The sequence below is a fragment of the Bos taurus genome, chromosome 20 (genome assembly GCF_002263795.3).
Source record: "Bos taurus isolate L1 Dominette 01449 registration number 42190680 breed Hereford chromosome 20, ARS-UCD2.0, whole genome shotgun sequence".
NCBI classification, from domain to species: Eukaryota; Metazoa; Chordata; class Mammalia; order Artiodactyla; family Bovidae; genus Bos; species Bos taurus.
Window position 1 is genome coordinate 7,318,259 of NC_037347.1, and position 27,047 is coordinate 7,345,305.

Genomic DNA, 27,047 nt, shown 5'->3' on the forward strand with positions numbered 1-27,047 from the left:
GGCTTTTTTTTTTTTTTTCCATTTGAAATCTAGTGGGGATGATTCATGGAGAAGGCACAGCAGCCCCAGACACCATGGCACTTTCTGCAGCAGGTGCTGTGATGCTCTGCCCAGCAGTCCCCAACCTTTTTGGAACGAGGGACCAGTTCTGTGGAAGACAGTTTTTCCATGGATGGGGTACAGGGGATGGTTCAAATGCATTACATTCATTGTGCACTTTATTTCTGTGATTATTACATCAGCTCCACCTCCCGTCAGCAGGCATTAGACCTGGAGGTTGGGGACCCTTGCTCTACTCCATGTCCCTTCCCTCTGCTCTCCTCTGCGTTCACTGAAACCCACATCAAGCACCTACACCCTCTGCTTTTCTCGGCTTCCTCCTGCCTGAGTGCTCTCTGTGGCACCAAGGATACATCTTGGCACTCACAGAGCTACGTGAAGTTTCACAGGGTGAGTACTCCTGGGGAAATCATCAATCATAGTGACCTTGGCTTCCTCTCTCTGCTGGGATAGTTCTGGGATGCATTCTAAATGCTCCTCAGAGCATCCTGGTGGGATCAGTCCCCATTTGCCAAAGGAAGAGGCCTGCAGCTCTCATCCCTTCCCTGTTCACCTCCCCACCCACACAAGGTGCTTCCTGGATTCATCTCCCAAGACATTACCTTCACACAAGTCCTCATTTCAGTCTCTGCTTTTGCGTGGTTCTCACACAGAGACCCTTCCTAAGTCAATGTTCTTCAAATTGTCTGTCAGTACTGAACTGAATTTGGGCTTCCCTCATGGTTCAGCTGGTGAAGAATCTGCCTGCAATGTGGGAAAAGCCTCGGCCTACCGCCATAAAAGAATTAGGGTTAGGGTTAGGGTTAGGTCCCTGGGTTGGGAAGATCCCCTGGAGAAGGGAAAGGCTACTCACTCCAGTATTCTGGCCTGGAGAATTCCATGGACTGTATAGTCCATGGGGTCACAAAGACTCGGCTACAACTGAGAGACTTTCACTCACTCACTGAACTGAATTCAGGGCTGGACACAACCAGCATTTCAAACAGTAGGAAATTCCATCGTGCGTCTCAGTTTGTAAGAACTGCATCATGGACATTTTGGTTCAGTTACATATATGAATGTATACTGGGTCATGATAAGAATTTATCTCTTCCTGTGGATGGTGGTCAAGAGAGTTTCTGAGTGCTTTTGACATTCTACTTGTGAAAAGCCAACATAATTTCAATAAGGGAAGTGAGAAGAGAGAAGACAAAATCAACAGCATCTGAATTTGGAAGTGGCATTTCCCACAGGATGAAGACATGCAGAAAGCCTGGCTGCAGGCCTCAGCTCTGCAGCAAATGTGCTGTGTTTTGTGCGGCAGGTCCTGTAATCCCCACGCTTCCTTTCCCACATTTCTAAATTGAGGAGCTTCTAGGGGAGGAAAGACGCTTCTTTTTTCTTTTTCTCTTCCCATCTTCGGTTTACTGTCTGGGACTTTGCAAATTAGACTGTTGAAGAACAGACTAACAGGAGAAAAACAATCAGAAGTTTATTTAATGTGTGCATCTGAGTGAACTCACAGGAGACCTCGAGGTGAGTAGAGGGCTGGTTAGAACTTGGGCTTATGTAGCATCTTAACAAAAGAACAGTACGTTTACAGAGAAATGACAAAGAGAAAGGGCTTTAGGCTTTTGGGAGCAGCAGCCTCTGGGAAGGTAAAATGTATAGCAGAAACTAATGGAAGAAAAGGGTTGCTTTTAACAAGATTTGTTCTATAGTGTCTTCTCTGGGGTGATAGGATTCTGAAATTGTCTGTGGTGATTAAGAACTGTCCTGCCCTTACTGGTAGAGAGGGGGTTTTACTGAGAATTTCACTTGTGTCTGTGTCTTGTCAATTTCCTTCAGCTCAAATTACTCCATATGCCAGAGTGGCATATTTTGAGGGGAATGTTCTATACCCCTTCAGGCTCAGCCAGACCATCTGTGGAGTTCTCATTAGTTCTGAAACTCTAGGTGTCCAGGCCATTCCTGCAGCTGTGCAAACCCACCTGGGCTGCTGTCTTCCAAGCCCAGCTTCATGAGTGGGTCAGAGAGCAGGGACCCTCCCCCACGGGGCACGGAGAGAGAGCAGGTGAGAGACCCCTCTTGGGAGTGCTCATCTTGCTGTAGGAGGGGAGGGAATGGAACTGCAGATGAGCAGGTTCACAGGGAGGCTGCAGGGCAGAATGGGCAGGGGGCTCAGCTAGGGAGTGGCGCCTGGAGGGCATGGGTGGCAGGGCGGGCAGGTTCAGGGGAGCAGCAGGTGTCACCGAGAGGGGGCTTGTGGGCAGTGCAGGGCCCTCGGGCTGTCCTCCGCTCCCCTTGATAAAAAGAGAGCTGCCTTGGAAGGAACTGGGCAGGGTGGGGGACAGCACCTGGAGGAACACGGACCATGTGCCTCCATGGGTGCCAAAGGAGACCCCCCCACCGCCGAGCCACAGAGCTCTCTGAGCTGACAGTTTTGTCCAACTTTTCCCCACCGTTGCCCCAACCCTACTGTTGCCAGCACAGGGTTTAGCACACATTAAGCTCAGCACATAAGTGCTTTATGAATACTGGAAAGAATGCATACTATAAACACACACACCCCTCTGTTTGTGACTCCCTCCTTCCCACATGTCACCCGCCAGCCTGGGCTACCCTGGGATCCTTTCTCCCCTCTATTTCATGTCCTTCTGTTCTTACATTCTCTGCTCAGTACTCAACTTTCTATGATGTTTCCTTCACTTTCCCATCTCTGCACCAGGCCCAGCAGGCAGGAAGGCTACATAACTTGGCACAATACTGTAGGGATTCACACTCATATATCTGTCTTTCATTATTCATGTGCGTAATGGCCAATCTTTCTTTGCTACTAGGTGATTTTAAGGAATGAAAAAAAAAGAACAGGGCCCTAAATATTTCCTTATCAATCAGATGATATAATTCAAATAAGAAGAATCTGAGGCAAAAAGAGAAGGAAAAAAAAATCCCACAAAAATGAGTGTGCCACTGGAGAGCATCAGGATAATTCTGTGAGAAATCAAGTATGGTCAGGAGGGTAAAGAATTTAATACCTATTAAGTGATCACTGTATGCGAGGCATTCTTGTAAGAATGTCACATGTATTGATACACTTAATTAAAGCTATGAAGTAGATCGTAGAAAAAGTGAGAGAGTTTCAGAAAAACATCTACTTCTGCTTTATTGACTATGCCAAAGCCTTTGACTGTGTGGATCACAATAAACTGTGGAAAATTCTGAGAGAGATGGGAATACAAGACCACCTGACCTGCCTCCTGAGAAATATGTATGCAGGTCAAGAAGCAACAGTTAGAACTGGACATGGAACAACAGACTGGTTCCAAATCGGGAAAAGAGTATGTCAAGGCTGTGCATTGTCACCTTGCTTATTTAACTTCTATGCAGAGTACATCATGAGAAACACTGGGCTGGATGAAGCACAAGCTGGAATCAAGATTGCCATGAGAAATATCAATAACCTCAGATAAGCAGATGACACCACACTTATGGCAGAAAGCGAAGAAGAACTAAAGAGCCTCTTGATGAAAGTGAAAGAGGAGAGTGAAAAAGTTGGCTTAAAACTCGACATTCAGAAAACTAAGATTATGGCATCTGGTCCCAACACTTCATGGCAAATAGATGGAGAAACAATGGAAACAGTGACAGATTTTATTTTGGGGGGCTCCAAAATCACTGCAGATGTGACTGCAGCCATGAAATTAAAAGATGCTTGCTCCTTGGAAGAAAAGTTATGACCAACCTAGCTAGACAGCATATTAAAAAGCAGAGACATTACTTTGCCAACAAACATCCATCTAGTCAAAGCTTTGGTTTTTCCAGTAGGCATGTATGGATGTGAGAGTTGGACTATAAAGAAAGCTGAGCGCTGAAGAATTGATGCCTTTGAACTGTGGTGTTGGAGAAGACTCTTGAGAGTCCCTTGGACTGCAAGGAGATCCAACCAGTCAATCCTAAAGGAAATCAGTCCTGAATACTCATTGGAAGGACTGATGCCGAAGTTGAAACTCCAATATTTTGGCCACCTGATGCGAAGAACTGACTCATTTGAAAAGACCCTGATGCTGGGAAAGACTGAAGGCGGGAGGAGGATGATATGGTTGGTTGGCATCACCGACTCGATGGACATGAGTTTGAGCAAGCTCCAGGAGTTGGTGATGGACAGGGAAGCCTGGCGTGCTGCAGTCCATGGGGTTACAAAGAGTTGGTCATGACTGAGTGACTGAACTGAACTGATGAAGTAGATGCCATATGTATCTCTGCTTTGTAGGTGAGGAGACTGAGGCACAGAGAGGTTGAACAACTTGCCCATGGCTGCACAGATACCAAGTGGCATTTGAGATGTGAACACAGGACATCTGGCTCCAGACTCTGCTTTTACTCTCGACACTGTGAGATCTCTCATACCTGCAGGAGTGGGAGCAGGAAAAGCCTCATGGAAGATGGGGCATTGACGGTGAAGCAATGGGCAGGAGTTGGAAATAGCAGGGCAGACACTTCGGCTGAAGAGTAGGAGTGTTTTCCGAAAGCCAGCACATCCACAAGAGTCCTAAGGTCTGGGACCAGGTGGTCTGTTTCTTTTGTAAGGCTTAATGTTGCCGGAGAAGGCAATGGCACCCCACTCCAGTGCTCTTGCCTGGAAAATCCCATGGATGGAGGAGCCTGGTAGGCTGCAGTCCATGGGGTCACTGAGGGTCAGACACGACTGAGCAACTTCACTTTCACTTTTCACTTTCATGCATTGGAGAAGGAAATGGCAACCCATTCCAGTGTTCTTGCCTGGAGAATCCCAGGGATGGGGGAGCCTGGTGGGCTGCCGTCTATGGGGTCGCACAGATTCGGACACAACTGAAGCGACTTAGCAGCAATGTTGCCAAGTGGAGGATTCAATCTCCACTTGAGAAAGGGTCAATTTATTATGTTTTACATTTGAGGTTCCTAATTTTTTTCTTTTTTCCTTTTTTTCCCCCTTTTCTTCATGAGGCTCAGCCACAAGATGTAAGAGTTTGGGAAGCTTTGACTGCAGGGCAAGAGAGAGGAATGTATTCTGGGAATGTAGGATTTCTTCCTTTGGACCTGCTTCCAGTGGAAATCCCCGTGTACGTCATGTCTCCCATCTGTCTGCTGAAACACAAAGATAAATGCTGTGACAAGAGAGAGAGGGAGAGGTTTTTAAAACACCCAAGGTGCTTGAAAGCAGAGAATTTCGTAGGGCTTAAGAAAGGCTTTTTTCTCTCTCAGATTCATTTCTCCAGGGAGTGTTAACTGCCTCCAGACTTCAGATCACCTTTGAGAGACCAGGATGTAGCAACTGGTAAAACCATGTTCAGTCTATGAAGCATCCCAGAAGCACCAAGAGGCCAATCCCTCAAAAGAAGACATGCAAAGGACGGTTATGAAGTGCAGGGCAGGGAAAAGACAGCAAACGCATTCCCCTGCAAAGAGCTGTGTGAGGATCACAGGTGTAACATACAAGCTTTGGGCTGGCTCCTAAGAAAGTCGAAGTCTGAGTGCTTCTCAAATACAGAAGCTGTGTTCCGTGCAGCATGGCCCTAAAGCATCTCTGTGTTATCAGGTCCTGAGCTGGGCTCACCGATTGTCTAATCATTCTTGCATGGCTCCTTCTACTCTCATGCTTCCATTTGCTGCAGCCAGGAATCATGACCCTGATTGTTTCAGGCTGTTTCTTAAACATTCATGTGTTTCCCTTAACTGGAAATATTACTTGGTGCAGCCGCCTCCCTTCTGGGACTGGAAAAGAAGATATTTTGTAAGCTCATCTCATCCTCTGAAACACACAGGGGGGCTGCTTTTCTTTGACCCTTCCCACACACTCTGTCCTCCTCCTTGAATGCACAAACACTTCCTCTGAGTCCTACGCTCACCCCCAGAGTGATAAAGAATGGAAACCTAGCTCAAGATGAGTTTCCCCACTGTGATGAGTCTGTTGAATATTAAACACAAGACATATTTATTCAGTATTCAAGCTTAGGAGCAGAGACTGGCCCCTGCCTCTGAAAGCATCTGAATCCAAAGGCAGTAGAAATGTATATTTCAACTGACCAAGAGTCAAGTTCTGAGTTGCTATAAGGTAACTCCTCTTGCAAAGCACACTGTGGGTGAGAGCCCGGGCAAAGCCAGCTTGGCTGTTCCAGGAGCCAGGTGGCTGGTGGCCAAGCCTCTGGTAAAGCTCCAGGGAGCCAGCCCAGAGCAAGGGGGCCCAGCCTGGGAGGGGTCGGGCACCACTTTCTGGGAATTCTTCACAGATCTCCCCGGCATCCTCAGACCAGCTGCTGGAGTATGTTCATACACCCAGACACTGGGGGGTTCATTCTGTGTTTGGTTGACATTCATCTCCGTGACAAGGTCCCATCACCCAGGTCCAGTGGAGTAAACCCAGGCAGAGCCTCACCCTGGGAACTGCCAGCCCGTGATTTCAGTGTCCCTACCAGCCAACAGGAAGCTGGTGGAAAGCTCTGCTCCCTTCCAAGATGCTAATCATTTTTCTTCTTTCTTGGGGGATGTGGAGCGGTGAAAATGAACTCCTCTCCACAAGTGTCGCTTCACGTGGCTGCATCCTGGGGACCTTTGGAGGACGTTTGGCTCAGACACCACATTGTCTGTTTTTCTCTTCTGCCCCCTCCCCTGCTTTTTAAACCAATATTCATTACTTTCCTTCTCCGTTTCCTTTCATTTTTGAGGGTACATTATGCAAACATTACAAAAGCATTAAAGGAATTCTAAGTTAAAGACAAGAAAAACCACCCCCGGTCCTACCACCACCACCAGCAGCTAAGATGTCTTCAGTTTTTCGTCACCGCCTTCTCCTCAGAGCCACACGAATATGTAACTTTACCGGCATAATTATAGCAGAGAGACCTTTTGCATCCATTTTTTTTTTTAACTGAACATTCTATGGTAAGACGTTTTCCATGTCATCACATAGCATTTGCGTTTATCTTTCTACTCTTCACTTGCTCATCCCACTGGGTGAATATAATGTACATAATTGATGTAACCATTTTCCTACACTTAATCAATAGGAATGGCTTCCAGCTTCTTGCTGCTATAAGAAAGCACTATGTTTTCTCCCTTTGGGATTATTTCCTTGTGATAACTTCCTGAGTTTCTTTTCTATTTTTGCTTTGGATCCAGAGGTAAATGCTATCTTCCTGTTTGCAAGGTCTTCCGTGGCCTGGGAGTCCGGGTGGGAACCTCCTCCCCAGATGTCCTGGGCCGTGGGAGACGGACAGAGTGGGAGAGGGGGCGCAGGCCTTTATAAGGAAGTGGAGAAAACTCAGGGCGCAACTAATTAGAAAGTGCCGTGAAGCAAGGCAGAGTTTTATGACTCTCCTAGAATTGATGATGGTTTCTGAGCAGGCCTGCCTGTTCCCTCGCAGGTGTGTGCAGCCTTCAGGCCCATATGGTTTTCGGCTGCACTGGGGCTCATGCTTTGTTCAGCCCATGATCCTGTAACTGAATATCAGTTAATAACTTTTCATAATAACGTAGCTTGGATCAGCTTCGAGGCCCAGAGCTCTGTCTTTTCCAGACTCCTGCTGCCTCTGTGGCACACCTGGAGGACAGGCAGGCCCCTGGGACATCCCCAGGGCAACAGCCACAGCCCAGCGTGCAGAGGCCCGGCTGTAAGTGGAGAGGCCAGGGTACAGAGCTCACCTTCAGCAGTAACTGGTCTCCCTTGGGCTCTGCCAGGAGGATTGGGGTCCTGAGACTTAAAAACACAGGCAGGGGGCAGAACTTTAGACTGAAAAATATTTTATGGCAGTTTCCCATACACAGGCAGTGTCTGGCTCCTGGGAGGTGATTTACAGGCACTTCTGAGAGGCCAGAGGTCACTTGGGATCTTGAGAATGGCTGGGGCAGCCCTGGAACCAAGGCATTCTCCATTACCACATCCCCCCCTCAGCTGTGGCATTTCCTCCACTTTCATCCTCCCCATCCACCCTCACCTCCTGCTTAAAGGGGTCCTGCCGCCTTTCCTGCTGTCCCCTCTTCCTGGTGGCCATGACCAAAGGAAAAAATGGATGGGAGACAGCCGTGGCGGCTGGGGTCTGCTGCCCCACCTGACCGCTGAGCTTCACTCTCCGTCCACACCCGCAGTGGCGCCCTTGGGCTGCACAGACCAGCAGCCCAGGGAGCTGGTGTCCCACTGACCCAACCAGAATCTGTCTGGTCATCAGAATCACCAGGGATCTTCTGAAAAATCCCTTTGCCTGGGCCTCATTGCAGACCCACGGCAGTTTGGCGCAGGTGAGGGCAATAAGGAGAAGGCTTTCGTGAGCCTGGAAGTGTGCCCTTCCACTGTTACCAAGCAGAAAAATACCCCTTAAAATTGCTTGCCAGAGACAAGGGCACAGGGAGAAACAGGAAGCTCTGTTTAATTTGGCAACCACCAGGGAAGGGAGAGGTGGGCCTGGACGAAGCCACAGGGAGATGAGCAGATGTACCCTAAAGCCCTGAGCAGAAGACAAAGTGATGGGGAGTCAGTCTGGGATGCAGTGGTGTCCAGGAGCTGGCCTGGCAGGAAGTCCTTAAATGTTCTCATCCATGAGGCTGGACCTGTGCCCACTGGACATTCTGGCACCCAAGGCCTGAACAGCAGCAGAGCAACAGGGCTGGGTTTTACATCTTCACTCACGCTGTGTCCCAGCACAAGGCCTGGCTGTGCTCAACCAATACTTGTTGAATATTAAAATAAAAAGCATAATGCAGAAGTTTTCTAACCATTTTGCTTGTGTTATCTCTTTCAATCTGCACAATGACCTTAGGTGATGGACGCTATTATTATCCCTCATTTTAGAGATGAAGTCAAGGCAGGGTGAGATCAGGTATTGGGACCAGGGTCTCACTGCTAACAGGAGGAGAGCTGGGGTTAGAACTCATCCTGCTTTCACTCTGTCCTGGCCCATGTGGCCAGCAGGTTTTGTTCTAAGAGTCAGCCTCCAAGCTAAAAAGCATCACGAATTACACAGGTTTTGTGTGTCCTTGGAGCCTGACCCTGACATATGACAGCATCCCTAAGGGAAAATGTCCTCATCATTCCAAACAAGAGGCTTAGGAAAATCCAACTGGAGCCTGGCCAAATGGAAGAAGGGCAGAGAGCAATTTGGGGTTCTCCATATTCCTAAATGCTATGGTCTTGGATGATAATCCCAAGAAATAAAGCCAAAAAAAAAAAAAAATCTTTGATTAAATACTATGCTCATTCTTAGAACATCTGCCCTCCATCCCTCCCCGCCTGCCCCCCTTCTCTCTCCTTGAGATAATTCTTTTAAAAGAAAAAAATCTTTATTGAATTTGTTACAATATTGCTTCTGTTTTATGCTTTGCTTTTTTGGCCTGGAGGCCTGGGGGATCTTAGCTCCCCAGCCAGGAATCGAACCCTCATCCCCCTGCATCAGAAGGCAATGTGTAAGCCAGTGGCCCACCAGGGAAGTCCCATCCTTGAGATAATTCTGGGAGCGTCTCAGAGGGAGGATTGGTCCTGGCTAAGAACTGGGTGTGGTAGGACAGAGGTTGAAGGGAGTCTGTCCCCTGGCAGCCCTGGCAGCTCTGTCAGTTTCCTGGATGATTCAGCCAACTTGGGGGCTGAGTTCCCTCCCACTGGCCTCTTAGACCCTTCCAGTGGGGACCCAAATCCTTGTGGAGGTGCTGGGTCCAGCCAGCACCACTGCCTTAGGGCCCTTTCAATAGGAACATAGGAACATCTGACACGATTCTTGTGGACCTGAGGAGAGTTCACAGGCAAGGGCCATAGTGAGAAGACTGCACACCTTGCTCCTTCCAACCCACCCATCTTCTTCAGTCTCCTTCAAGCCAGTGGGAGGGAGACACCCTGGAGAAACCACTGCTCTTAAGCAAGCGGACTTGACAGACACCTTGAAAGGGAGGGATGGCTCAGCCTTCAGAAGTATTTTACAGCAGGATGTGAGAGGAGTGAGTCCAGACGTGTGTGTGCAGGATGGGGGAGGAGAGATTCAGGAAGGCGCTGGACCTTTCTCGCAGGCGGCAGGGGCGGCCTTTTGCTCCCTAAGCAACATAACACAAGCTGAAGCAACAGTGACTCCCTGGCAACACACTTTTCCTCTTATATTCGCCTACAATCCTTTCTCCATTCCAGTTAATAACTGTGAGTGAATGTTAATTGGTCCCAGGGCTACACACTAGCTTAAAAATGTTGGGAGCATCATTGGGCTCGTGATGGAGACAAATAGAATCTTCCAATGAGAAGCACACGTGTGTGTGCACAGCATGTGTAGGGTGGTGTGTGTGGTGTGGCACATGTGCAGGGAAGGGGAGGTGGTGGGGGTGCACGTGTGCGTGGTGCTTGTGTGCACACGGTGTGATGGTGGATACTGTGAGCACCACGGAGGGCCGACTTCTGGCTCCTTGTCGGTGAACAGCAAGCACGCAAGCATGACTCCTGACTCCCACTCCCCACCACAGATGAAACTGAGCAGCCATCCTAAGTTGAGGAGAGAAAATGCTAGATGGCATAGGTTCTTGAGGCCCACCTCCTAACAGACCAGGAAGAGTTGACTGTTAGAACAGCAGGCCAGCTCAACCAAGAGCCGAAGCCTTTTGAGGGTTAGTAGCCAATTTTCATGGTCTCAAGACAAGGAAAATTCTTGCTGAAAGGGTGGCGTTAGGTGATTGGTTAGGGTGCTGCAGGGTGAGTGTTGGGCTTGGCCGGTTTAGATGAGGGGGGCTTGTGGTGACGGTTGCTATGAAGCTCAGTCAGTGCTGGAGATGTCCTTTGTATAGGGCTCCACAGTCTTCGAGTTTCCTCTCATTTCCCAGCATTTTTTAGAACTGAGTTTACTTTGCCATGTTGTCCAGAATGGGAAGAGATGTTTACTTTTGATTATTTTGTAACCAGCCACACTATCAAGTTACTGTATTTGTTCTAACTACTTGTCAGGATTCAGAGCCATTCTATAACTCTCTCACCTTTGTGATTTAGTACTACAGGAAACCCTGATAGTCTAATTTGTCATTTTGAATGTAATTTATTTTATATCCCTGCATATATGCTCTTGTAGATGTCAGTGTTCTTTAAATTCAAGGTTTGAGTGTTTACAACACCAGGGTATGCCTGTGTGTGGATCTTTCTTCCAAATAGTTTGTGTCCTTTTGATTAGAAATCTCAAGTCTTTCTGCAGGGACATTACTACTGACCTCTCCTAGAAAAGACTGTCTTCCTATACTTGTCCTCTGTCTCATATAGGTTGGCTCAGGGTGCCATTTACTTTATCCTTTACCTGTGAATACTGGACACATTTCTCTTAATTCTCATTTATTACCTCTATTGCCTCCATTGTGTCCTGAATTTGCTAATTTTTGAAAATCTAAAAGTAGTTCTGAATAATCTCAGATTATGTCTTCACAGAATTTTTTCTAAGTGCTTCTCTGTTTCTTGGGGGTGGGGGTTATCTTTGCTCTGAATCTAAGAACAGCCATTAGTTTTGAACAGCTTTATCTTTTGCTATGTCCAGTGAGCTTTCTTCTTCCCTCCCTTTCTTACGTTCTTTTCAGCCTCACGGGGAAGTCTGTGCATATCTAACATTAGATGTTGAGACAGATTTATCCGAGTTTTAGAAGGTACTTGGCCAAATAGTCTCAGTTCAGTTCAGTCGCTCAGTTGTGTCTGACTCTTTGTGACCCCATGAACCACAACACGCCAGGCCTCCCTGTCCATCATCAACTCCCAGAGTTTACCCAAACCCATGCCCATTGAGTTGGTGATGCCATCCAACCATCTTATCCTCTGTCATCCCCTTCTCTTCCTGCCTTCAATCTTTCCCAACATCAGGGTCTTTTCAAATGAGTCAGCTCTTCGCATCAGGTGGCCAAAATATTGGAGTTTCAGCTTCAACATCAGTCCTTCCAATGAACACCCAGGACTGATTTCCTTTATGATGGACTGGCTGGATCTCCAAATAGTCTAGTCCCAGACTAAATAGGAACATTGAAAGTTTACATTTTATCTAGTCTAATTGTTTATGAAGTACAGGAAGAAAACATGATCAGAGGAAGCCATGGGCAGGTGCATCACAACTCTGAGAAGTGTTTCCTGAGCATACCTGCTGTGACACACTGAGGCTTTAGTGTGTGCTAAGTCACTCCAGTCATGTCTGCCATGTGCGACCCTATGAGCTGCAGCCTGCCAGGCTCCTCTGTCCATGGGATTCTCCAGGCAAGAATACTGAGTGGGTTGCCATGACCTCTTCCAGGGGGTCCTCCCCCACTCAGGGATCAAATCTGCATCTCTTACCTCTCCTGCATTTGCAGGAGGTTTCTTTATCACTATAGCCACTGGGGAAGCCCTTTAGTGGCTCTTATTTCTACCTGAGGTGGATGCCCTCTTACAATGTCCCGTTTTACCTGGTCCTTCCCTTCACATCAGGTGACATTCTGGTGTGGTCCCCAGGCTGAGCTGCTTCGGGTGAGGGTTGGAATTTTCCCAGATCTCTTTGCCCCTGAGCTCACCTCTCTTCTTGCCCTGTCCCTCTGACCTTGAAGGTATAGCTTTACTTCGTTAGTGATCACAGTCTCTTCCACCAGCTGTATTTTTCTGTCACGTATTTGAGAGAGTGTAGTTTCAAAATGGTCACATGCCATCCTCTTCTAGAGTTTTACAGCCTTTTTATCACAAAAGGACGAATAGCTCCTTTCCCCTTGGAAGCAAACTGGCCTTTATTAATCGAATGCAGTTAGAAGTGTCATGGTGCGGCTTCTGATGCTAGAACATAAACGGCACTGGAGCCTGGTTTTCTCTCTGTCTCTCCATCTTGGGCGCCTGGGGCACCTGGTAGGTTTGCTGCCCTAAAGCCACAGTGCTGGAGAAGCAGAGGATGTGGAGAGAGCACACGGAGGTAGAGGGGTCCCAGGACCCGCGGGCCCCTATCCGCGCCCCCACTGCCGCCATCTTCCCAGCATGCCCCTCGTGCCCCGTGACTGAGCTTCCGGAGGACTCCGCACCTCAGCCTTTGAGAGTCTCCAGCTGACACTTCCTGAAGCAGGGACAAGCTGATCCTGCCAAGCCTTGCCCGAATGCAAATCCAGGAGCAAAATAAATGCTGTTTTTTAAAGTCCTGAATCCCAGGGTGCCTAGTCACACAGCAGCAGATGAGTGGAACTCACGTTAATTGACAGATTAGGACTTCTTCAACCCCGTTCCATTTCCTTATATAGCAAACGTTTTCCAGAATGTCTGACCTTTCACGTTACCCTTCCCTATTGCATATTGATAAAGACATTATTTTACTTAATCTTTTATTTCATGTTTTATTTATATAAAAAGAATTAACAATTAAAAAACGTTTATTCTCATTGGTCATTTCATTGGAATTGGAGGTGAAAGGAAGATAAAAAGGTGGCCTCAATTTGCCACCTTAAACAGAAAATAGTGGTTTAGTTTTCAATGCAGATTCAGCGTTATATGCTTAAATCCCCATCGTTGGTTCACATGGCAGTGAGTTTATCAGATTAGCTCTTGTCATTAGGTCAGCTCTGTTACACTCTTTGGCCTAGCCTGTGTATATACATGACATTAATTTATAATTTAGTGGGATTTATATATGTTCATCTGCTCGATCAGTAGGATAAATTACTTCCAAATGTTGTCAATCCGTCAAGGCAGCTCGACACAAAATACCCAGAGCAGACCGTTAGCTAAGGATGTATAAAAATAATCATGCCCTCCTAATTTCATGTGAAACCAACAATTCCAAAATCACCAGAATCTGAAAGTGGAATGTCAAAACCAAAAGCTTAAAATTCCTAAAATATTACAGTTTTGTTAAGTGGGGGATAAATAGTTGATCATCTTCCATCTGGGTTGACAGATCATTTTATGTGTTTAAAATATTCCTGAGCATGCCGTACTACAGAGGATTTTCTTTGTCCTCTTCTCCTGGTTGGCTTCCAGATGTTGAGCTCTGAAACATTCGTTTCTTCATCCTGATCGGCACTTCTTTCTTGCATTCCTTCTTTTAATAAGAATATCACAAGAGTCTTTGGGGGAAATAAGCTTTTGGGTGAGGGTGGATGGGGAAAAGAATCACGTGGCAGAATGGAAAAAGCACAGCCACACAGGCTGGATGTGGGACTGGATCTTAGCACTGCCACATCCTGGCTTGAGAACTTGGGCAGGCCACCTTCTTCGAAGGGCAGTTTCTTTATCTGAGAAGTAGGCATAATCACACACATTAGTTTTTCCAGTTGTCATAACAAAGTACCACAGACTTGGTGGGTTCAACAATGGAAACTTAGTTTCTCACAGAGCTGGAGGATAGAAGTCCAAGATTAAGGTGTCATCAGGGTTGGATCCTTCTGAGGCCTCCCCCCTTGGCCTGTAGATGGCTATCTCCTCCCTTTGTCTTCATCATCTTCCCCTGAGCATATCTGTGTCCTAATCTCCTTAGAAGGATGCCAGCCATATTGGGTTATGATTTCATTTTAACTTAACCACCTCTTTAAAGACCCCCATCTCCAAATGCCATCACACTCTGAGGTACTACAGGTTAGAGCTTCACCATGTGAAGCTAAGACACGGTTCAGCCTATGACACATGCCTAAGCTAAAAAGGTGTTTGGAGATATTGTCAATATCCTTGGTCATAAAAAAGGAATGTAGTTCCTTTACTCTCAATTTAACTTTTCCTCTTTTTCTTCCCAAGAAATTATTTGTGAGAAATCTTGTGAAGATGAGCTATCTTAATATTTTTCTTTTTCAAAGATACTACTTCATTAGTCTCAAAAAGAATTCCAACAATTTTCTTCCTCTCTTCTGGAATGTCAACATGATGACCAGAATGGCAACAGGCATCCTGAGACTAAGAGATGACCTTGATGTTGGAAACCCCATATAAGGTAAAGGCATGAAAAACAGAAAATGCCCAGGCAGTGGATGCCACTGTGTAGATGCCCATCAGCTTTGGACTGCCTACCTTAGGGCTTCATACTACACGAGAGGAAAAAAACCCTGTATTATTTATGCTACTGTTATTTCAGCCCCAAATAATTCCTAACTGGTGTGGAATTTGGAATCAGCTGCAAAATTTAACGTGCATGTTAATAAACTAATGAGTTTCAAAATACATTGCCTTCATGTCTTTCGAAGCTTATGTTTCATGTCTTACCTTTGAACACAGTTGACAACACTTCTGTGTGAGCACACACACATAAATCTGTTCCAGGAAGTAGGAAGGGAGGAGTGGACAGGATGGAGTGAGCAGGGAGGCAGGTACTATGACAGTCAGATGACTAGGGGGGAGCTGGATCTTACTCAGTTTAGCAATTCACTGTAAGAATTGGAAATAATTCTGAGTGAAATAGAGAGCCATGATCTGATTTGCATTTTGAAAACCCTCGTGTTGCTTAAGGGGTGGCAGCAAGTGTAGAGAAAGAGACCATTTAGGAGACTACTGATACAGTAAAGGAAGCAATGGTTGGGACACAGATAGTGGCAGTGGTTGGTACAGAGGCAAGAAAGACATATTTTGGAAGTAGCACCGGCAAAAGCTGTTGCGTGTTTGGATGTACAGGTTGAGGGGTGGGAGGGGTCAGGGCAGCATGCTATCATCTGGTTTTAATAACTGAGCAGATGACTGGAGGTAATTAAAGAGATAGGGATGGCAGAGGGAGATATGGATATTTTGGGGAGGGAACATGGGATTAACAGGCTTGATTTTGATATGTCAAGTCTGAGATGGCTGAGGTACGTAAGTGTTAATATCAATTAAGAAGTTGACTATCTGAATCTAGACTTCAGAGCAAAAGTTCCAAGCCAGAAACATAAATTTTGGAGTCATTACTGTAAAACAGCATCAGAAGCCACAAGTTTAGATGGGAACACCTAAGGAAATAAATATGGGTGGAGGAGATGTTCTGAACTGAACACAGAGGAGCTCTATCCTTTAAAAGGCAGGTGGAAAAAGAAGATTTGGGAAAACAGCCTGGTAAGGAGTGGCCAGTGAGATAAGAGGTTAAATAAGAAAGTGGCATCCAGGAAACCAAGGAAAGACACAAAAGCGTGTGGCTAACCATGTGCAATGCTGTTGAGAGTTTAAAAGCAGGACTGTAAAGAGCTCATTCTAGAGCAAAGGAACACTGATGAGAGAAGAGACAGGGTCTTGTTTTTTTTTTTAATATAAATTTATTTATTTTAATTGGAGGCTAATTAATTTACAATATTATATTGGTTTTGCCATACATCAACATGAATCTGCCACGGGTGTACGCGTGTTCCCCATCCTGAACCCCCCTCCCACCTCCCTCCCTATACCATCCCTCTGGGTCATCCCAGTGCACCAGCCCCGAGCATCCTGTATCATGCATTGAGCCTGGTCTGGCGATTCATTTCACATATGATATTATACATGTTTCAATGCCATTCTCCCAAATCATCTCACCCTTGCTCTCTCCCACAGAGTTCAAAAGACTGTTCTATACATCTGTGTCTCTTTTGCTGTCTCGCATACAGGGTTATCATTACCATCTTTCTAAATTCCATATATATATGTTAGTATACTGTATTGGCGGAGAAGGCGATGGCACCCCACTCCAGTACTCTTGCCTGGAAAACCCCATGGACAGAGGAGCCTGGAAGGCTGCAGTCCATGGGATCGCTGACGGTCGGATACAACTAAGCGACTTCACTTTCACTTTTCACTTTCATGCATTGGAGAAGGAAATGGCAACCCACTCCAGTGTTCTTGCCTGGAGAATCCCGGGGACAGGGGAGCCTGGTGGGCTGCCGTCTATGGGGTCGCACAGAGTCGGACACGACTTAAGCGACTTTAAAAAAGCAGCAGCAGCAGCATACTGTATTGGTGTTTTTCTTTCTGGCTTACTTCACTGTGTATAATAGGATCCAGTTTCATCCACCTCATTAGAACTGATTCAAATGTGTTCTTTTTAATGGCTGAGTAATACTCCATTGTGTATATGTACCACAGCTTTCTTATCCATTCATCTGCTGATGGACATCTAGGTTGCTTCCATGTCCTGGCTATTATAAACAGTGCTGCGATGAACATTGGGGTACACGTGTTTCTTTCAATTCTGGTTTCCTCAGTGTGTATGCCCAGCAGTGGGATTTCTGGGTGGTATGGCAGTTCTATTTCCAGTTTTTTAAGGAATCTCCACACTGTTCTCCATAGTGGCTGTACTAGTTTGCATTCAGATACTATTGCACAGATCACCTATTTATATCAGTATTTTCCCAAATCTCTACTATATTCTTAGGAAAAAATTGCTAAGGTCAAGACCATGGACATTTTCTAAGGCTCTTGACACATTTGTAAAGCTGTATCCAGAAAAGTTATATCAATTAACATATGTCATTTTTATCTTGCATTCCTTTGAATATTTTAAAATATTTTTTAGTTATTATAATGTTTCTTTATTTTTAAATTGGAGGATAATTGCTTTATAATGTTGTGATGGTGTCTGCCATACATTAACACACAGCAGCTTCCCACTAAGGGTCTGTTTATACATGATAGTGTATATATGTCAGTGCTATTTTCTCAATTTGTCCTACCCTCTCCTTCCCTTGCTGTGTTCACCAGATCATTCTCCATGTTTCTTTTGCGAATGTTCTACATCTTTGGTACACTTTTAAAACTGGAACACTGATGATTTTTAAAATATGTGTGTTTAATATATTAATAACTATTCCTTTTGCCATATTTGCCACATACCTATTATTTCCCAGTTTGCTGTTTGCCTTTTAAATACTTTGCATGATATTTTGTATCCATTTTTCTTTTGTGAATCTTTCCATTGATTTTATCCTTAAAAAGTGTTTTTATTTCTTCCCCAAAAACAATATTTTAGTTTTGGAATGGTTTGGAAAGATGAGAATATTGTGATCAAGGTTGCCCTGGTCCTCAGTGTGTGAATACATGGCTCAAAAATGGAGCAGTTACTCTAACCCCACTACATTTCTAGTCCCAGGAAATGAGACATTCCCAGAGAAATGAATCATATTTCATGTCTGCTAAACAACAGAACTCAAGTAATCTACATCAAAATAGTTGGCCATAGAAACCTTCACAAATGAAAATTTTGCAACATCAGAAACTAAGCCAAGTAAGAACCATCCCACATCACAAAGCCCAAAATGCTATATCAAATTACCAATTTTCTGTGTAATCTTGCTTTTTAGTTGTTTATCTAATGAAATACTCCTTTGTTTCACCCAGAGAAACTTCTGGTCTAATCATAACTTCCTCCCTCCCTCCTCCCCTCCCTCCTTCCTCCCCTCCCTCCCTTCCTCCTTCACTTCCTTCCTACCAGTGTGCAGTACACGAATTTATTATGGACCTACAGTTGTTATCACAGGAAAATTAGGTATCCCTGGATTCTGAGAAGTAATGTAGGTAGAGGAATAAAACATGAATCAGGCATGGGCACTCACTTTTCTCCATGGTGTGGGTGATTGATTCATCCAATCTAGAGGAAGAATCACAGCGTGATACCCAGAAGAATATCTGGTCCCTGATGTATGGGTAATAGTAAAAGTCACTTTTTGAAGAACCTCTTCAAGGTCTTTATTAATGCTATTTCCTCCTTTCTCCCTCCTCTTTTCTCTAGCTTGGAGCAAGATGGCCCCTGTCCTGGACCCATGCTTCTAGGGACCTGCTCTTGTTTTCCTATACTCTCCCCATGGGATGAAGAATTCACAAGCCAAGAGGGTGCATACACCAAGAGCCTGCCCCTCTTCAAGACCGTGTTCCAGGAAATCAGGCAGAAGTCTCTTCCCTGAAGACCACAGGGCTCTTTTCAGAGCCTCTTGCCTGGTCCAGTCTCTCGTGTTGATGGTGTTCCTCTTAGGTCTGAGTGGTAGTCATGCAGGACTGTTTACAAGGGGTGTGGATGGAGCCAGGACTCACTGGCAGCTTATTTGTGTATATGAATGAATCCCCTGGTGGTGTGGGGACTGAGCCAGGATAGGAGGAGAAAGGGAGGGGGGTTGTGAACCAAAGGCCAGGATGGGTACCGATTCTCCTTGCATGATTGCCTCCTGGAACTCTGAGGAGTCCAAGAATACTTAATTTTAACAGCCCTGAACTTTCAGTTTGCTATGAAGACCTATCTGCTGAGGTAGGAAGATTTTGCATGTTTCACTTAATAGTCTGTTCACTTGATGTACAATAACTCACAACTTTAAAAAATCCAAACATACAATTTACGTATCTCTATTTGCCCTTTGGTTCCTGGCCCTGCAATGTTGGGGTGTGATTGTTCGCATCCATTCCTCCTTCTATTTTCTTTCTCTGCCTCTCTTCTCTTTTCAGCCCATCATCTCTTCTTTGCTTCTCTGAGCCATGTCACTGGGATTTGCTGACTTCTGGTATCGACCTTCAGAACTGGTGGTACTGTGGTTCTTTCTGCTCCCTTTCCTGCCCTGGATCATTTCCCCACCTTACTAGTCTGACAATCCTGTGCATAATGATAGCTATTTCTGAAGGATTAACAGAAACCTCTTGATGCCACTGACAACATTAATAAGTGAGCAGCTGAAGACACTAACCACCACTCACATAAGCTCAGGGTTGTCCCCCTCACTGTTTGTTCTGTTCCAACCATTGCCTCCCTCCACTTGCCCTTCCTTTCTTATATCATCATGGGGAAATGTAGGTGGGAATTAGGACAGGCATACCTTTCTGGCCACACTTTGATTCTCATAAGACTCTAGAATGGTTTTCTTTATTCCCACTGCCAGGGTTTCCAGAAGTTGGTGGTTGTCAACTTTAACATGAATTAGAATCACCTAGCCTGGTGGGCTGCCATCTATGGGGTCACACGGAGTCGGACACGACTGAAGCGACTTAGCAGCAGCAGCAGCAGAGGGCTTTCTAAACCATGTCCAGGGCCCAATCCTCAGGGCTTCTGAATCAGCAGGCAGGAATGGGGTGGGCCAACCACGTGGCCCAAGAACTGTCTGGCTAACAGTTTCCCAGGTAATGCAGGTGCTACCTGTCCGGGTTGGCCTCTGAGTACTTCTGCTACAGGTCATCAAGTTTTATTGGATTTTCCCTCTTTGGATCTCTGTTGCTAATGTGAAATCACTTCCAACTTGGGGTCCATGAGCAGACGAGCTGAGCTCAGACCCTTGCACAGAGGCCTGAAAAGTAACTTGGGGCACCAGCTCCCTAGCACACACCCCCTGCCCTGTGGACAGACGGCTGCTTGGTTAGCAATGGTAGTGGGGTCCTCCCACAGAGGCAACTTGAGCCTCAACTTGGCAGAATATGAAACAGCCTTGGCCATCCCTTTCTCTGCAAGTTTCTCTTTAATTGCAGAAATCTGGGTGGCCTTCGCACGAGTTGTTTGTACAGCCACGGAAAAGAGATAAGTTTGGTAACCTTGGAAAACCCGATCTCTTTTTTTCCCAGCCTCCTGAGAAGCAAGGCCCAGAGGAACAAACACTGTGCGTGGGAAACCAGAGAGGGGCTCTGGAGGAGGGGACGGAAGAGGCCAGAGACAGGGTGGCTTTTCTGAAGAGTAAGTGTCTCCCCATCTGTCTAAACTGTGTCCTGCTGGGTGAGAGTTCGTTAGCTCTGGAATTCCATGAATGACAACAGTCTACATCTCCTCACTGAGACTCCAGGCCGTATTGCTTCTTACTAAGCTCTCATCACACAGAAAAGCAATCTTGGCTCTAAATGCTGTGTTCGAGCAGCCAGTCCAAAAAGGGCCCTTAAAGGGCACCTCTTGGGGATGTGCAGCTTGTAGGGACAAGGAATTCTCTCCTCTGTCAATACCAAACCACGTGGGCTTCAGGGCACTGACTCAAGCTGCTCAGTTACCAGCTGGAGTGCTCAGATCTAGTCATTACTTGCTCCACTTTCTCTTGCACAAACCTCTAGGCCAATCCTTGCCTTCGTTTGCCAACTCTACCTTCTCCAGGGGACTATTGTTATGAGTTGCTCCGAGTCTATCCCTGGTCGTCATGCTGAGAGCCTCCTAGGCAGTGACACAGTTTCAGCTTCATAATAACAACCGTAATAATAGGTGCTACTTAGTGAGCATCAATTCTGTATCAGGATCCCTGCCAAACATTTTGCATCCAGGACTCCACATAATCCCCACAATAATTCTAGGAAATGGGGCTTACCGTCCCAATCTATAGGGCTTCCCTGGTGGCTCAGAAGGTAAAGAATCTGCCTACAATGTAGGAGACCAAGGTTTGATCCCCAGGTAGAGAAGATCCCTGCCCCCCGCCTCCCAAGAAGGGAATGGCTGTCCCAATCTACGGTGAGGAAACTGAGGCTCAGGAGTTAAGTGACTTTCCGAAGACCATACGGTCAACAAGATGTTTCAATATAATCCAGATGGAGGCCCAAACTTGTGCCAGTGCCCCAGCTTTTATATTATGTACTTGATAAATGTTTAAGTCAGTCTATGTATCTACATGGGCTTCCCAGATGGTGCTAGTAGTAAAGAACCAATGCAGGAGATGTGGGTTCGATCCCTGGGTTGGGAAAATACCCTAGAGGAGCAAATGGCAACCCATTCCAGTATTCTTGCCTGGAGAAGTCCATGTGCAGAGGAGTCTGCCAGGCTACAGTCCACGGGGTTGTAGAGTTGGATACAATTGAAATTACTTCACACGCATGTGCATATCTACATATGCAAAGAGGAAACTCACTTAAGAGCTCCATTTCCTAACCAGATCAATTAACTGAATTCTTATGGTACAGTCAATATTCAGCCACTACTCAGTTACTTTCATAATAGGAGGTAGAATGAGTGGAAATGGAAACTATGGATAACCCACTGTGACTGTGATGAGATTTTGCTGCCAGATACATGGAAATTTGGTGTAACGAACATGGTGGCTGACCCGAGGGTCATAGCAGTTAAGGTCAAGCTCTCCTTTTTCTTGGAGTGCTTGCAGCTCCTATTTTTTTTTCTGCAAACCTGTCTCTGCCACCATTCCAGGTTGCACACGACAAGCTTCACTTCTTCCCCAAGCAAATCTCATGCTCTTAACATTGTCTTGTTGGCTTTTCCCTGGGAGTGTGTGTGTTTATGGTCACCGGCAGATGGAAGGAGATGATCCAGATGTGAGAATCAGCACCTGCACGTGATGATTGCTTCTTACTCTGGCCAGAAAGGACATGTGGGTTACAAGGCTGGACTAGACCCTGTTAACACAGCTGTCTCCAACACCAAGTTCCTAAGGTCAGAATCAGCCTCAAGAATATCTTACCAACTGGAGAGTTTCATTCTGTGCAGTTCCCTAAAACCTTCTCACATGTATGTTTTTAACCTGTAATTGTTTATGGGCATAATAATTCCATGAGCTTACCTCTAGTCTTCTTTTGTTAAAATTCACTTTAGCCAAGTCTTTCAACCTTGTTGAGATGCCCTGGAAGACATGTGTTAAAATGAAAAATTTTCCTGGTTTCAGATGCAGAACACCTAGGTTTGAAACCCAGCTCTGTCGTTTGTTAGATGAGAAATGCTTTCAACCAAGTTGGTACACTAAGCTTACGTGTACCATTTACATGTACCACTGGGTGGAATCCTCCACCCTAGTCTGAATGCACACAAATGCTATTAAAATTAAGGAGTTTAAAATACCTGGTTGAATTCAAAAGCGAGAGAAGGAAATTTCAAGAAGCAGTGATAAATAGAGAGTCATAGTGGAGAAAGAGCAGAAGCCACATGGCCTGGGGTGACCCACACAGCAGATGTGTGGCTTAGAGGAAAAGGTTTGGAACTGACATGGGAAGGGCTGTTGACTGATACCATGAGTCAGAGGGAGATAGAACTGGCTTCTCAGAACAAAGCTGAGAACCAAAGATTTTCTCCTGAATAAGGACAAGAAAGTCTGCACCTCATCCCTAGGGCGACACAGACATGGGCTCCTTGCCCTGGACCATGAGTGGAAACCGTTAACTGAGAGAGTGTCAAACCCCAATTATATGGCGCATGATGACCCCTGGGGCCTGAATGCTTATGTTAATGCAGACTGTGGAAATTTCTGTCAGTCTTCCTCTTAGAATCAAGGAATGGAGCCAGGTCACAGGGACGCCTTTAGTTCTTATTCCAAATGTTAAGGAAACAACCAAATAACTACCCAAGGCAGCTGTGAAAAGACAACTTGCATTTCAAAGGCAGCTGCAGTGCCCTATCTTCTTGTTTAGGGCAGGACAGAACTTTGATCTTCTCTTCAGTGTTACTTACTGTTTACTTCTCATGAGTTTCTGTGTCTGCCTCTTTCCCGTTTCTCATCAATAACCAGCACATCTTCTACCAGTTGTGCACTCCCTAAGGTCAAAGTGATTGATGACTCTGGGGGACGAGGGCAGGGAGATGCTTAGTTCAAAATAACCTTCCAGAGTGGCTAGAGAATGTTTTAGCTAGGGTGCTTTTGGGTTTTGGGAATTGAAATCTTTTCAAGAAAGTTCAAATGAATATGAGGTATCTTACTGTGGTGTTGGAGAAGACTCTTGAGAGTCCTTTGGACTGCAAGGAGATCCAATTAGTCCATCCTAAAGGAAATCAGTCCTGAATATCCATTGGAAGGACTGATGCTGAAGCTGAACCTCCAATACTTTGGCCACTTGATGTGAAGAGCTGACTCATTTGAAAAAACCCCGATGCTGAGAAAGATTGAAGGTGGGAGGAGAAGGGGACGATAGAGGATGAGATGGTTGAATGGCATCACGGATTCAATGGACATGAGTTTGAGCAAGCTCCAGGAGTTGGTGACGGACAGGGAGGCCTGGCGTGCTGCTGTCCATGGGGTCCCAAAGAGTCAGACATGACTAAGGGACTGAACTGAACTACAGGATGCAAAGGAATCCTACAGAAACACACATATAAGAAGGACAGTGGGCCTTCTTCAAATTGGAAAAATCACTGGAAGATTGCATCTTATTTTCCTTGTCTTCGCATGTTCATTTCATCTTTCTTTGTCTGCAGACCCTTTTTCTGATTCATCCATCAACTTACAGAAGCAGTTAACATGGCCACCTGCAATAGCCATTCTATTCTCTGAATCTATATGATCTTCTACTTCCTGTTCCCAGTTAATTGGCCCAACCTCTAGGTCCCAACTCCAAGTCTCTGAAAGAGTAGATCCGATCTCCTCACTTGGATCAGGTGCCATCCCAGTCTAATAACGTGGCCACAGTTGGGAGCTGGGAAGATGTGAGAGGGGAGGAGAAATTTCTGAGAGATATATGTGTTGGACAATCTCTTTAAAAAGATGTAGATGGGAGAAAATTTTGAGTATAGGTGGAAAGATGTAAGGCCAGAAAGCACTCTGGTCCAGTCTGAATATGAATCAAAGTCATGCCTCCATTCGAACCCAGTATGGCCAGCCTTTCAATGATCCCAACTGGCCGAGGAGTCCACTTTTCAGTTCAATTTCTTTGTTGAGTGATGAGCCACTGGAAATAAGCTGAGAAGGAGGGCATCTTTAAAATGACCATATCAGCTTCCTCTTAAAGATGGTCACCACATCAAGGGGCTTTGCCTTTCAAGAAAGCAATTTATTTTTGTGAAAGATCATGGATCCTCCACTTGGAAATGTTTTGAATTACAGTTTCTTATTCAATCTAGGCTTAAGAAAACATTTTGCATTTCTGAGCATCCTCACTTTCAAAGCATGTCTCTTGAGGTTGAACAATTATTCTTTTATTTTTTAGGTACTAGTAAAAGGAGAAAGGAATTGAGGACTTTTGACCACACAACGTGTAAGAAAGAAAGTGTTACAGCGTTTGTGTTTTCCCGACTGGCTTTCGGGACCATGGTCCCTTTTAGAGCGACACTACTGTCTTGCCCTGTGACATCCTCCCAAAGAGCCTGAATCACTGCATGCACCATAATGATGGTGGATTAGGTGACTGAACGAAAGCTGTGAGGTAATTAAAACAGGTGGAGAAATAGTAATAACAACAGCCCTCACAGTCATCAGTGGCTACCTATAAGAATTCCCTAGCATCTTCTATCCATTACATTATTTAATCCTCTCTGCAAAACTCCACATATGGCATCATCTTATTACATAGGGAAAGCTTAGATTATTTGATTATCTTTGTTCTTGCATCCTTTTTTTTTGTTGTTGTTCTTGCATCCTAACAAGGCAACTTAGGTTGTATCTATACGATGCCCAATAGCTAGTTAAATCAAAGCAATTTTGGAATCATATATGCAAAGTTGTTTGTAGAACTAGTTTTTATTTGTGTTAGAATGTCTTTGCGTAAATAATCCAGTGATTATTTTTCATTATCATTATTTACAAATTATCATCTTCCTATCTCAGCACAAATTAGAGGCTTTACTACAAGGCTTGTGGAGGAAGTACCCTACCAGCTAATTCAACGCAATACATAATATTTAGTCCATTAAACTACAGGCATGATCAGTGTCCCATAAAAGCAACTAAAGAAGAGGAGTTTGTGGCTAGTTATATGTAAAAATCAATGTGTACGTTCCAATGAGTTGTATAAAAACAGTAATAGTGTGGCCATTTGTTCCCCCACACAGTGTAACACAGACAGATCTTTAAGGCCAGTGTTCCAAAGTGCCCAAGTCATTCTTTAACCAATTTAAATAAAAAAAGGAGTTTCTCACTACTAATAAAAATATTATGATTGCCCATTCAAAGCTGCATCATTGATCACTGTGTTCTAGTAAATACTTTACATTTCATTAATATTCATTGGGTTGACCAAAAAGTTCACTTTGGTTTAGCCATAAGATTTTACAGGAAAACTCAAATGAACTTTTTGGGCAGCCCAATACAATGGCACTAATGATGTTCTCCACTTCAGTGAGGCTTGAGTTAAGAGTACTTTCAAGCATTACACTTACCTTATTTTTAAAATTTCCAAGTCTATTGTTCACATCAAACCTTTGTAAAGTATCTACATCAGTCTGATTTACTGGACAAAAAGAAAGTTGGGAACTTAGCGTTTTGAGTTGTTATTGATGTTACCTGGGATTTCTAATGGAACCTTAATCTTCTGCCCTTTGGGGGTCTATAGATTTGAAATGGGACTAAAACTTGTTTTCTAAATAATGTATTCTTCTTCCCTCATAATGCAAGTATCACACTAATGTCATTGTGCAGGAGACATTTCTTCCCTTACTTCACCAGAGTAAGGATGCTACAGAGAACAAAGACTTTGGGGTCAGATAGAGCAGGCTTTAAATCTGGGGTCGAGCACTTACTAGTTTGTGACCTTGGTCAAAGCAAAATCTCTGTGAGCTTCAATTTCCTCATCTATAAATTAGAGATGACAAGTGATAAGACAGGAATAAAATAATCTAGCAATATGCCTGGCTTAAAAGGAAATAGTTTTACTCACCTATTTATATTAGGTAAAATGTTGTTATCAACAGTTTCTAATGGGCTGGAGAAAAAAATATCTCTCCTTGAAATATTTCCATGAAACAGAGTGCATGAAATATTACTGCTTTCTTTGTTCAGGCATAGTGAATAAAGTAATTCTTGTTTTTCCTGTGTTTCTTCTATTCACTCTTTTGTTCATTTCTTCACTGGACACAAATTGATTACTCATTAAGTTTTAGGAATAGTTGAGAAAAACTAATGCAGGGAGGTGTGTAGAGGTGGGAGTATCTCTCAATGATATAATAACATCAGAGAATTTAGCTTTTCTTTTTATTAAATAAATACTATAATAAATATAAATTTTAAATGACACTTGGCACAAATCCAGGCAGGTGACCTAGGATTGGGGGGGCGGGGGGGGCGGGTTGGTGGTTGGTGCATTAGTTTAAATCCTCCACTTTCAAGAATGAGTTTTGTTATCTTTAGTCAGCTATCAGTGTGCTTTGACTTCCTGGTCAGTAGATTTTTGGTGTTGAGTGTCAAATTTTTAAAAGTGGTTAGAGCAAAGAGTAGGGATGCAGAGTCTGTTATTTTCAATGAAGCAGCTGTTAATGTTAATTATCAGGACAGTAACTTCATATAATTCCTATGTCGTTGTT

General features: G+C 44.8%; 1 long non-coding RNA gene across 2 annotated transcripts; it reads left to right on the top strand.

The window, feature by feature from the left end:
• Positions 1-1,157: 1,157 nt before the first annotated feature.
• Positions 1,158-26,556, top strand: LOC101904857 (uncharacterized). Of its 2 annotated transcripts, XR_003031211.2 has the most exons (6): positions 1,158-1,575; positions 14,803-14,936; positions 18,666-19,175; positions 20,471-20,579; positions 22,099-22,262; positions 24,740-26,556. It is a non-coding gene; the product is annotated as an uncharacterized lncRNA (long non-coding RNA). The 2 variants fall into 2 exon arrangements; XR_003031210.1 differs by lacking the exons at positions 1,158-1,575; positions 14,803-14,936; positions 18,666-19,175 and adding exons at positions 19,185-19,447; positions 19,798-20,035.
• The last annotated feature ends 491 nt before the right edge of the window (positions 26,557-27,047 follow it).